The sequence below is a fragment of the Ammodytes marinus genome, assembly GCF_949987685.1.
Source record: "Ammodytes marinus genome assembly, chromosome: 24".
Lineage (NCBI taxonomy): Eukaryota > Metazoa > Chordata > Actinopteri > Uranoscopiformes > Ammodytidae > Ammodytes > Ammodytes marinus.
The window spans coordinates 2,261,618-2,270,963 of NC_137228.1; positions in this window are offsets into that span (position 1 = coordinate 2,261,618).

A 9,346-nucleotide genomic window follows, 5' to 3' on the forward strand; every position below is an offset into this window, starting at 1 on the left:
TCCGGGGCAACAGAGCAAATGACCTTCAAAAAGAAAGTCGAGGAAGTTTTTGAATTTAGGGCCAACAGACCTTGTTTATATAAAAGTATGCATTTTTTTATTTAGACGACGGGTGTCAAATCTGGCCCGTTTCAATATTTAATCTTATTTCTAATCTAATTTTTCTCTTCTCATGGGGAGCCTGTGCCATATCCGCACGTCGCACACGCTCCCAACCGTTAGGACACTTGCGTAGCTTACCACTAGGAATGTCTATGGCTGTCCTGATAAATGAACACTAGTCTATTACCGTTACATGCGGGCAGGACTGATAATGTTTGCTGCCTAGCTCCCACATTAATGTTAGCCGTTTTATTATTAGCTAGCGTGTAGCTAAGCTTGCTAAGCTCCATCAATGTTCAAATGATGAAAACTCCACTCATTGGCTGTTTTGTCTGTTTCAGTTTTACCTTCAGACGTCCGGAAAGTGATGGTTGGTAAAGAAGAGCAGCAGGAGTGGAGCCCGGGTCTGGAGCCACCACCAGAGCCCCCACACATTAAAGAGGAACAGGAGGAAGTGTGGAGCAGTCAGGAGGGAGAGCAGCTTCAACATATCACTCCTGTCCCTGTGAAGAGTGACACGGATGAAGAGAAACCTCAGTCCTCACAGCTTCATCAAAGACAAACTGAACACATGGAACCAGACAGGAACGTCTCCCATCCAGATCCACATTTACCTCCGGAGACTGAAGAGCGGCCTGAAGACTCCTCTGAGACAGAAGACAGTGCTGCTGATGATGATTCTAAAGAGACCAGAGAACCTCATGTGTCATGTTTAATGTCTCTGAGAAATAGAGTTTCTAAAAGGGATAAGGGACGTAATACCGGAGATAAATCCAAAGCTCTGTGGAACCCCACCCAGACAAAGCCCCACAGCCAAAAGACATTGAGAGGGCAGCTGCCCAAAGAGATGTTGGGGTTTGCTGAAGGCTCGGCTGCTACTCCACCGCCTGCCTTTACCACCACCACCACCACATGCATGCCCATCTACTATGGAAGTGATGACTCGCGGATTCGCAAACATTGCAGGAGGTGCCTCAACGCTGGGATCCCGAGGGTGAAGACTGCCGTGTATTGCAGGAAATGTCAGGTCCCACTGTGTCTCACTGCAAAAAAGAACTGTTTCCTGCTCTGGCACGATGACCAGTAGGAGAGGAACTTTACAGTCAGTGTCAATAGTTGTGTGTGATTTTTTTTTTTTTACATTTTACAGTTTGTTTTTCTTATTGTTGATTCATTTTGATTCGAACTTCAGTGGCTTTTTATGGTTTTCTTTGAAAAATGTATACAGGTTTGGTTGATTTTTCCAAAAATTAAAAAAATAAAACTGCTGAAAATATGTGATCATCACCAATAATGACATAAAAGTGAAATATATAGTTCAGTATATCAAAAACTTCAAATTGCACAGAGGGTGCCAAAATCACCATTTTGGAGAGTCCGCCTACTCTGAGCCAGTGACATAAATACTGATAATTACACATCTGAACACATTTAACAAGTGTTCCCTTTTTAAAATGATTCAAATAGACCTTGTAGATGCAGAGATATACTCTATTTATTTTGGGTATGTCATTTTCGAGCATAAACCTAAAAAATAGTTGGAGTTTAATAAGGAGTGTATAATCGTTTGTAATAATAAATCCCAAAAAGTAATAACAGGTCAATAATATAACCAAATGCTGAGCCAATAAAGTTATAGCTTTTTAATTGAACAACTTCTACCATTATGGAGCTTATAGTGTAATAATTCCATTCCATTATATAGTGAATCAATAATGTATGAATTAAAAGACTAATTGCTATTATGTATAGTTTAGTTTATCAAGAGCATCCTTTCAATAGTTTCAATCTCATTTGAGTATATATTGTGTATACAGTGGTGGCCAAAATGATTAGAACACCCGACAGATTAAAAAAATATTTACCTTTCTTTTTTTTTTAAGATATTTTTTTTGGCATTTTTATGCTTTATTGACAGTGTAGGGACAGAGTTGAAATGGGGCAGAGAGGGGAGTGCCATGCAGAGAACGACCGCGGGCTGGAATCGAACCCGGGTCCGCTGCTGGCCGAGGCCCATGGGGGGGATGCCCTACCAACTGAGCTAAGGGCGCCCCATATTTACCTTTTTTTTTGCCTCCAAAACATGATTTAATTTCATAATGTTCATGAAATATGCAGATGGTTGCTCTAACTACAACAAATATCAGATGAAGTGAGTCCTACTATTTTTTTTATCCACTTTAATATTTGGTATGTCCACCTTTAGCAGCAATCACAGCAGCACATCTCTCTGGCATATTTCCTTCATATAACTTCAACACTAAAGTTATCCCATGCCTTCTGCAAGTCAAGCCAAAGGCTTTCCTTTAAATGTATAATAGATCAGTTTTATTTTTCCAACTCACTCCAAATGATCTCCATGGGGTCGAGGTCCGGACTTTGAGGGGGTCAGTCCATCATTTTCTATGTTCCAGCAGATTCCTTCTGTCTCAGGTATTTCCGACAATAGTTAGAAAGATGTTAAGGGTCATTGTCCCCTTGAAAAAATAAATCCTGGCTCAATATGACTACTCCCAGATGATACTCTGTGCCTCACCAGAATGTTGTGGTATACTTTCTAATCCATGATGCTATCAATGTTCACTTAGTCACGACTGAGGCTGAAATGCTACCCCACACCATAATACTACCCCCTCCCTGTTTGACTGTTGGCAAGAGACACTCATTTTTATATCTCTCCCTCTCCCTCTGTCTAACATACACTCTTCGTCTGTTGCCAAACTTCTCAAACTATGACTCATCAGTCCACAACACTTTATAGCAATCTTCCTTTGTACATGTGTTGTGTTCTTTTGCAAATAGCAGGCATAACACTCTTTCTCTTTCAGTAATGGTTTCTTTGCTGCTATTCTACAAGTCCTTCTTCTTCCAATGCAGTTCCTGAAGACACTGTTGCACCATAAGTCACTTCACCTGTGTGTCTGAAAGTATATTTCTTCTACATCTCCCCTTTCAGTTCAGGCGTGAATTGGTGGCATCATGGGGGTCTAAAGTGTAGGCCTACTTTACACTGCATGAGTGTAATATGCCTAGCTTTTTCATTTGTAAGGAAAATGACCTAAATGTCATTATGATGGCTATATTCCATGGGTTATAGAGCATAATGATGACTTTGTAGATATTTTATGGGTATTTTTATGGCCAATTCAACAAAAACAACACCCCTCGGTGCTCTTTTAATTTTGGCCACCACTGTATACAGTATATATAGCTTGAATATATATATACACTTACACCTTTTAAGAGTCAGTTCTCCATTTATAAACATACACTGTAGGCTACATACAATCATATGAAAAAGTTTGGGAACCCCTCTCAGCCGGCATTATAATTGACTCTGCTTTCACACAAAAAAGATAAAAGTGGTATGTCTTTCATTTACCAGGAACAGCTAAGTACTGGGATGTTTTCCAAACAAAGATTTTTTGAAAAGCAGTATTTAGTTTTATGAAATAAAATAAAATGTGAAAAACTGGCTGTGCAAAAATATGGGAACCCTTGTGGTCTTGCTGATTGTAATGCATGTAACAGCATGTAAAACTGAGGACTTTAAACACAAAATTGGTTGGATTATGTTGTAAAGCCTTGAACCTCATATAAAGGTATGTTTAATCATGATAAAAGGTATTTTAGGTGCCTAAATGCAAGTTCCACTTCTCTTTGACTCTCTGCAGAAGTGAGACAGAATGCGATCATCAAAACAGCTCCCAAAAGATCTTAAAAACAAAGATTATTCATTGTCATGGTTTAGGGGAAGGCTACAAGAAGCTTTCCCAAAGGTTTCAATTGTCAATTTCTACTGTAAGGAACGTTGTCAGGGAATGGAAGGACACAGGCACAGTTGCAGTTAAACCCAGGTCTAGCAGACCAAGAAAAGTACAAGAGCGGCATATGCGGCGGATTGTGAGAATGGTTGCACACAACCCAAAGATCACCTCCAAAGACCTGCAAGAACATCTGGCTGCAGATTGTGTATCTGTACATGGTTCTACAATTCAGTGCAATTTGCACCAAAACATCTGTATGGCCGGGTGATGAGAAGGAAGCCCTTTCTGGGCCCACGCCACAGATACAGTTGCATGGAATATGCAAAAGCTCATTTAGACAAGCCAGCTTCATATTGGAATAAAATGCTTTGGACTGATGAGACAAAAATTAAGTTATTTGGTCTTTATAAAAAGCAGATGTTTTGGTGCAAATTGCGCTGAATTGTTGAACGATGTACAGATACACAATCTGCAGCCAGATGTTCTTGCAGGTCTTTGGAGATGTTCTGTGGGTTGTGTGCAACCATTCTCACAATCCTCCACCTATGCCGCTCCTTTTTTTTTCTTGGTTTGCCATGCCTGGGTTTAACTGCCACTATGCCTGTGTCCTTCCATTTCCTGACAACGTTCCCTACAGTCGAAATTGACAATTGAAACCTTTGGGAAAGCTTCTTGTAGCCTTCCCCTAAACCATGACAATGAACAATCTTTGTTTTTCAGATCTTTTGGGAGCTGTTTTGATGATCCCATTCTGTCTCACTTCAGCAGAGAGTCAACGAGAAGTGCAACTTGCATTTAGGCACCTAAAATACATTTTCTCATGATTAAACAGACATTTCTATGAGGTTCAAGGCTTAACAACATAATCCAACCAACTTTGTGTTTAAAGTCATCAGTTTTACATGCTGTTACAGGCATTAAAATCAACAAAACCACAAGGGTTCCTATATTTTTGCACAGCCAGTTTTTCACATTTTATTTTATTTCATACAACCAAATACTGCTTTTCAAAAAATCTTTGTTTGGAAAACATCCCAGTACTTAGCTGTTCCTGGTAAATTAAAGACATACCACTTTTATATTTTTTTTGTGAAAGCAGAGTCAATTATAATGCCGGCTGAGAGGGGTTCCCAAACTTTTTCATATGACTGTATTTGCTACATATTTATATATATTTTTGTATATTTGTACACAGCTTCACTGTAAACAATTGCTGTACATTTACAGCAGGATTTCAACAGCATTAACCTGTTATTTATAAAAACAGCATTTAACTGTTAATATAAAAGGCAGTCTGTTAAATTACAGTCCTTTGCTGTTATTTTACGGAACAGTAATGTTTTTCAAAAATACTGAAATTTCCTGTTAACTTACCATCAAACTTTGAAGGGACAACTTGACATGAGCTGCCTGCACATGTGAAGCTTATACAATAAGCCACGCGCTAGTACATTGACTTTGTATGTAACAAACAGCAGCTTATGTTTGTTACTTGAAGTCACAAACAGAAGTTTCTATGTTTAGCATTTTAATAAATAGGGGACAGTGTAGGTACACTGTTAGAAATGTCCCTGTAAAAAAACATTAATCAACTGGCAGCAGGGTTGCCTTTATAATAATGTTAAATTAACAATATTTTACTGTCACTAAAATTGACAGGATTATACTGTTAATGAAAAAAAGGGATGAACCTGGACTAAATGTTTGTTATGTTGCTGTTTGCACCGTGACCGAAGGGGATGTTATATTTCATTGGGCAGATTACGTTTACTGTGTCCCCTATTTTTTTAAATGCTAAACATAGAGAGCAGCTTTTGTTTGTTACTTCAAGACACTTGTTACAATATAGTAAGTTCAATGGAATGATTCACCTCTATTGTAAATTGTCTCCTGAGTTGAACTAGGGATCTGGCTTAATGTCCACAAAGCGTTTTGTTATAACCAAAAAAATAACGGTTAGTTCACACAGAAATGTTTTATTTAAACAAAATGCATAGTGAGGTAATGGAATGAAACACCCCCTTTACTGAGGGTACAAATAGCAACATACCAAACGTTTAGTCCAGTGCAAGTCATTGTGGGAAAGGGGGCATCTCTACAATACACTTTGTTGTGCTTACTTGATTTATCTAAGGCAATCCGTTTCCTTCATTCTACTGAGTAAACATAACTTCAGACTAACTTGGTTTAATTATGTTAACTGCACTTTCCATTTCCAAGTAAATATAACTCAACTTTAAGTAAATTTAACCAGAGGATATAAAGTAAACAACACTTATTAGTTAAGATGTGGATGGATGAGGATTAATGAAGAAAATTGTATAAGATTCACATGTGCAGACAGCTCATGTCAAGTTGTCCCTTCCAAGTTTGATGGTAAATTAACAGCAAAGTTCAGTATTTTTGAAAAACATTACCGTTCCGTAACATAACAGCAAAGGACTGTAATTTGCAATTGTTTACAGTGCATCGGTACTGTAGGAACTACGTTTAATTGATCTATTCTAAATTGTACTGCTCTCTGGTTCTCCCATATGTCCATGCGCCGCTCGTATTTTCAGAGGAAATACAACAAGAGCACTTGGGATACTGTTTCAAAATAAAAGACTCTTCTTTTATTAGGTAGACTAGACTAGACTTTGGCGTTTTGCTGGCGATTAGGCTACTACACAAAAACAACTAACTGAAAAGAAGTGCTTTTTTCCACGTCATATTTCCTTTGCTATTAGCCTGCTGCTGCCCAATTATCAATCAAGTATATGTATATCCATAAGTAGCCTAGTTTATATTTTCCAAAAATAAGCTCATAAATGTAAGGATTATTTTTGTTTGAACTGTACCCATGTAGGATACATTCGAGACAGAAGGCTACCATGGCCTGCAATTGAGACACCCATTTGTTTTGAAGCTGGCTAACCATGTATAATCAGAATCAGAATCAGAAATCAGAATCAGAATGAGTATAATCTTAGCCAATATAATCTTATAAAATGACAATTGGGCAAAATGTTTTTTATTTCAAATAATTCCATCTAATAAAGCATCAGTAAACCTGTAATAAAACAATACTTAATATCGGAAGTGTTGGAACACATATAACAAACATAACAAGTCTAAGAGTAAAAAGTAAACAACAAGAAAACGTATTAATTTGCATTGTTTGAACACCCCCACTTCCTTACCCAGCACATTGTTTTTTTTTATTTTTATCTTGAGCACCTTGGATTCTTGTATTGCTGACTTGCATATTACAGATGTCACTCCATTTTGCAAACCAGAGGCATGCATTACATCATCAAATCACTCTTTTTAATTGGTCAATTTAAGGGGACTAGCCAGGGGTGGACTGGCCATCTGGCATACTGGGCATCGTCCCGGTGGGCCGGCAGGCATTTTGGGCCGGGCCGGGTCCAAAAAAAAAAAAAAAATTAAAAATCTTTTTTTTTTTTTTTTTTTTTTTTTTTATGGACCCTCGGCTGTGTGACTCGGCCCGGCCCGGCCAAGTCACACAGCCGAGGGCCGAGGTACCTTCCCTCTCGGGAGTGCCGTGGACATATACATGTGCGTGCAGGCTGTCAACTTCACCTAAAAGTTAAATAAAACTTTGTCCCAGGCCATTACTCATTATGAATGGTTCTAGGCTGGGCCTGGCCCAAACACACACACAGCAGAGGGCCGCCCATTCAGAGGCTGCATTGAATTGTATTATCACGAATTCAACTTCTACTCGGTAATTATGAGCATCTGACGATGGTCAGTTACGTTCAGGGCCGTCGGACAGCGGATAGGCTTGGGGGGCCCAAGGCAGAGGGGGGCTGCACTCAAAAAGTAAAAACGTTATTTTTTAATAATTATTTTTTTTTTACTGGCTCAATATAGGCCCCTGATCTTTGAAGGCCCGACAAATGTTATTTAGGGGAGAAAAAAAAAACAGATATCAGGGGCCTTTCATTCGTCAGTAAATTTGTTATTTTTTAATTAACATTGTTCAGGGCTACGAAGATCAGGGGCCTATATTGGGCCATTAAAAAATACAAACGAAGGTAAAAAAAATCCCGAAGCTGACTGGATTTTTTAAACATGTACATTTCTTCTTTCTGCTTTTTGGTCATTCTGTGTCTATAAATTATTCCAGAAAATAGTACTAAATAGCTTACATAGGAAATAGTTGATTTAGCCTTAGTTTTCTCCTCAAAGTGCACCAGATTGATGAATTTTACTTTAACATTTAAAAAAAAATCTTCCGGGGGAGCATTCCCCCGGACCCCCCTAGAAGGTCCAGGGTCCACGACACAGTCTCCCAAATTCCTGTGAGAAACACTGTGCGTATGCATGTTTACTAAGAGTCATTAGACCAGGGGTTGTGTTCAAGTACGCGTAATGATTTGGTCATTCATCAATAGAAACATTGTGTTGTTATCTGGCTCAGAGAGGGACTAGTCACTCATACGTTTTGGACTATAGACAAACATAGCTTTTACATGTTTGTGTTGTAAGACCGCCTCTCAGAGGGCCCATCAGGACTTCCTGTATAGGGGCCCAGAATTTGGTGCAACGCTCCTGCCTCCGCATATCGTATAAATAATCATGGTGGGCTGCCATGGCCAAAAATGCCAGGGCCGATTTTTTGTCCCAGTCCAGCCCTGGGACTAGCAGCAGATAGCCCAGCCCCTCCCTTCAGCTTGATTAGCACTTTAAACCCCTCATCACTTCTTTTTTTTATCTATGGGTTGTCCATATCACTGTCAGGAGAATTCTATCCTCACTCTTTCCTTTTTGGTCAGCTACACTATAATGCTCCACCTGTACCTATATTCTCCTACTATAGGTACAAGGATTATTTCCACTGCTCTCTCTTTAGGATAAGGCCCGTCACCCATAAGAGTTTTTGGAGAAAACTATTTCAATTCCCAGCTTGCCCAGCCCCACAAACAGCAGTCTCCTATCCCCTGCGTATATCCCCTGAGTTGACTCTTTCCATCACTGTGTTTCACCAGCAGAATGCCCCGGGACATACCCTCAAAGCCGTAGCCTGAACAGCATCTAACTTACAAAGCGTGGATTTAGCTGCTCCTCCTTATGCAAGACACCCATATTGAATACTGCTCTCATCATACCTTTATAAATCATTAACATCACGTTCCTATCTGCACCCCAAGTGATTTGTCAAAAAAGATTCTCCAGAATGTCCTATGTTTTTAATGGCCACTTCAAATCAAATGGAGCATTGTGGCCACCTACTGTATCCTTATTTTACTTATATTTCTGAGATGTTTCCAGTGTTTTGTAGAAATAAGATCATGATGTATCTTAACACTATCTTTCCAGAGTTATTTGCAAACACTGTTTTAATGTCCAAGACAGTGTTCTATTCCTTCACGTTCCAGTCCATTCCTCTATGGTCCCTTCTCACCTTAGTCTGTGCTTATCTGTAACACATCAGGTGCTGGTGTGAAGCATACAATTGATTTGGTTCC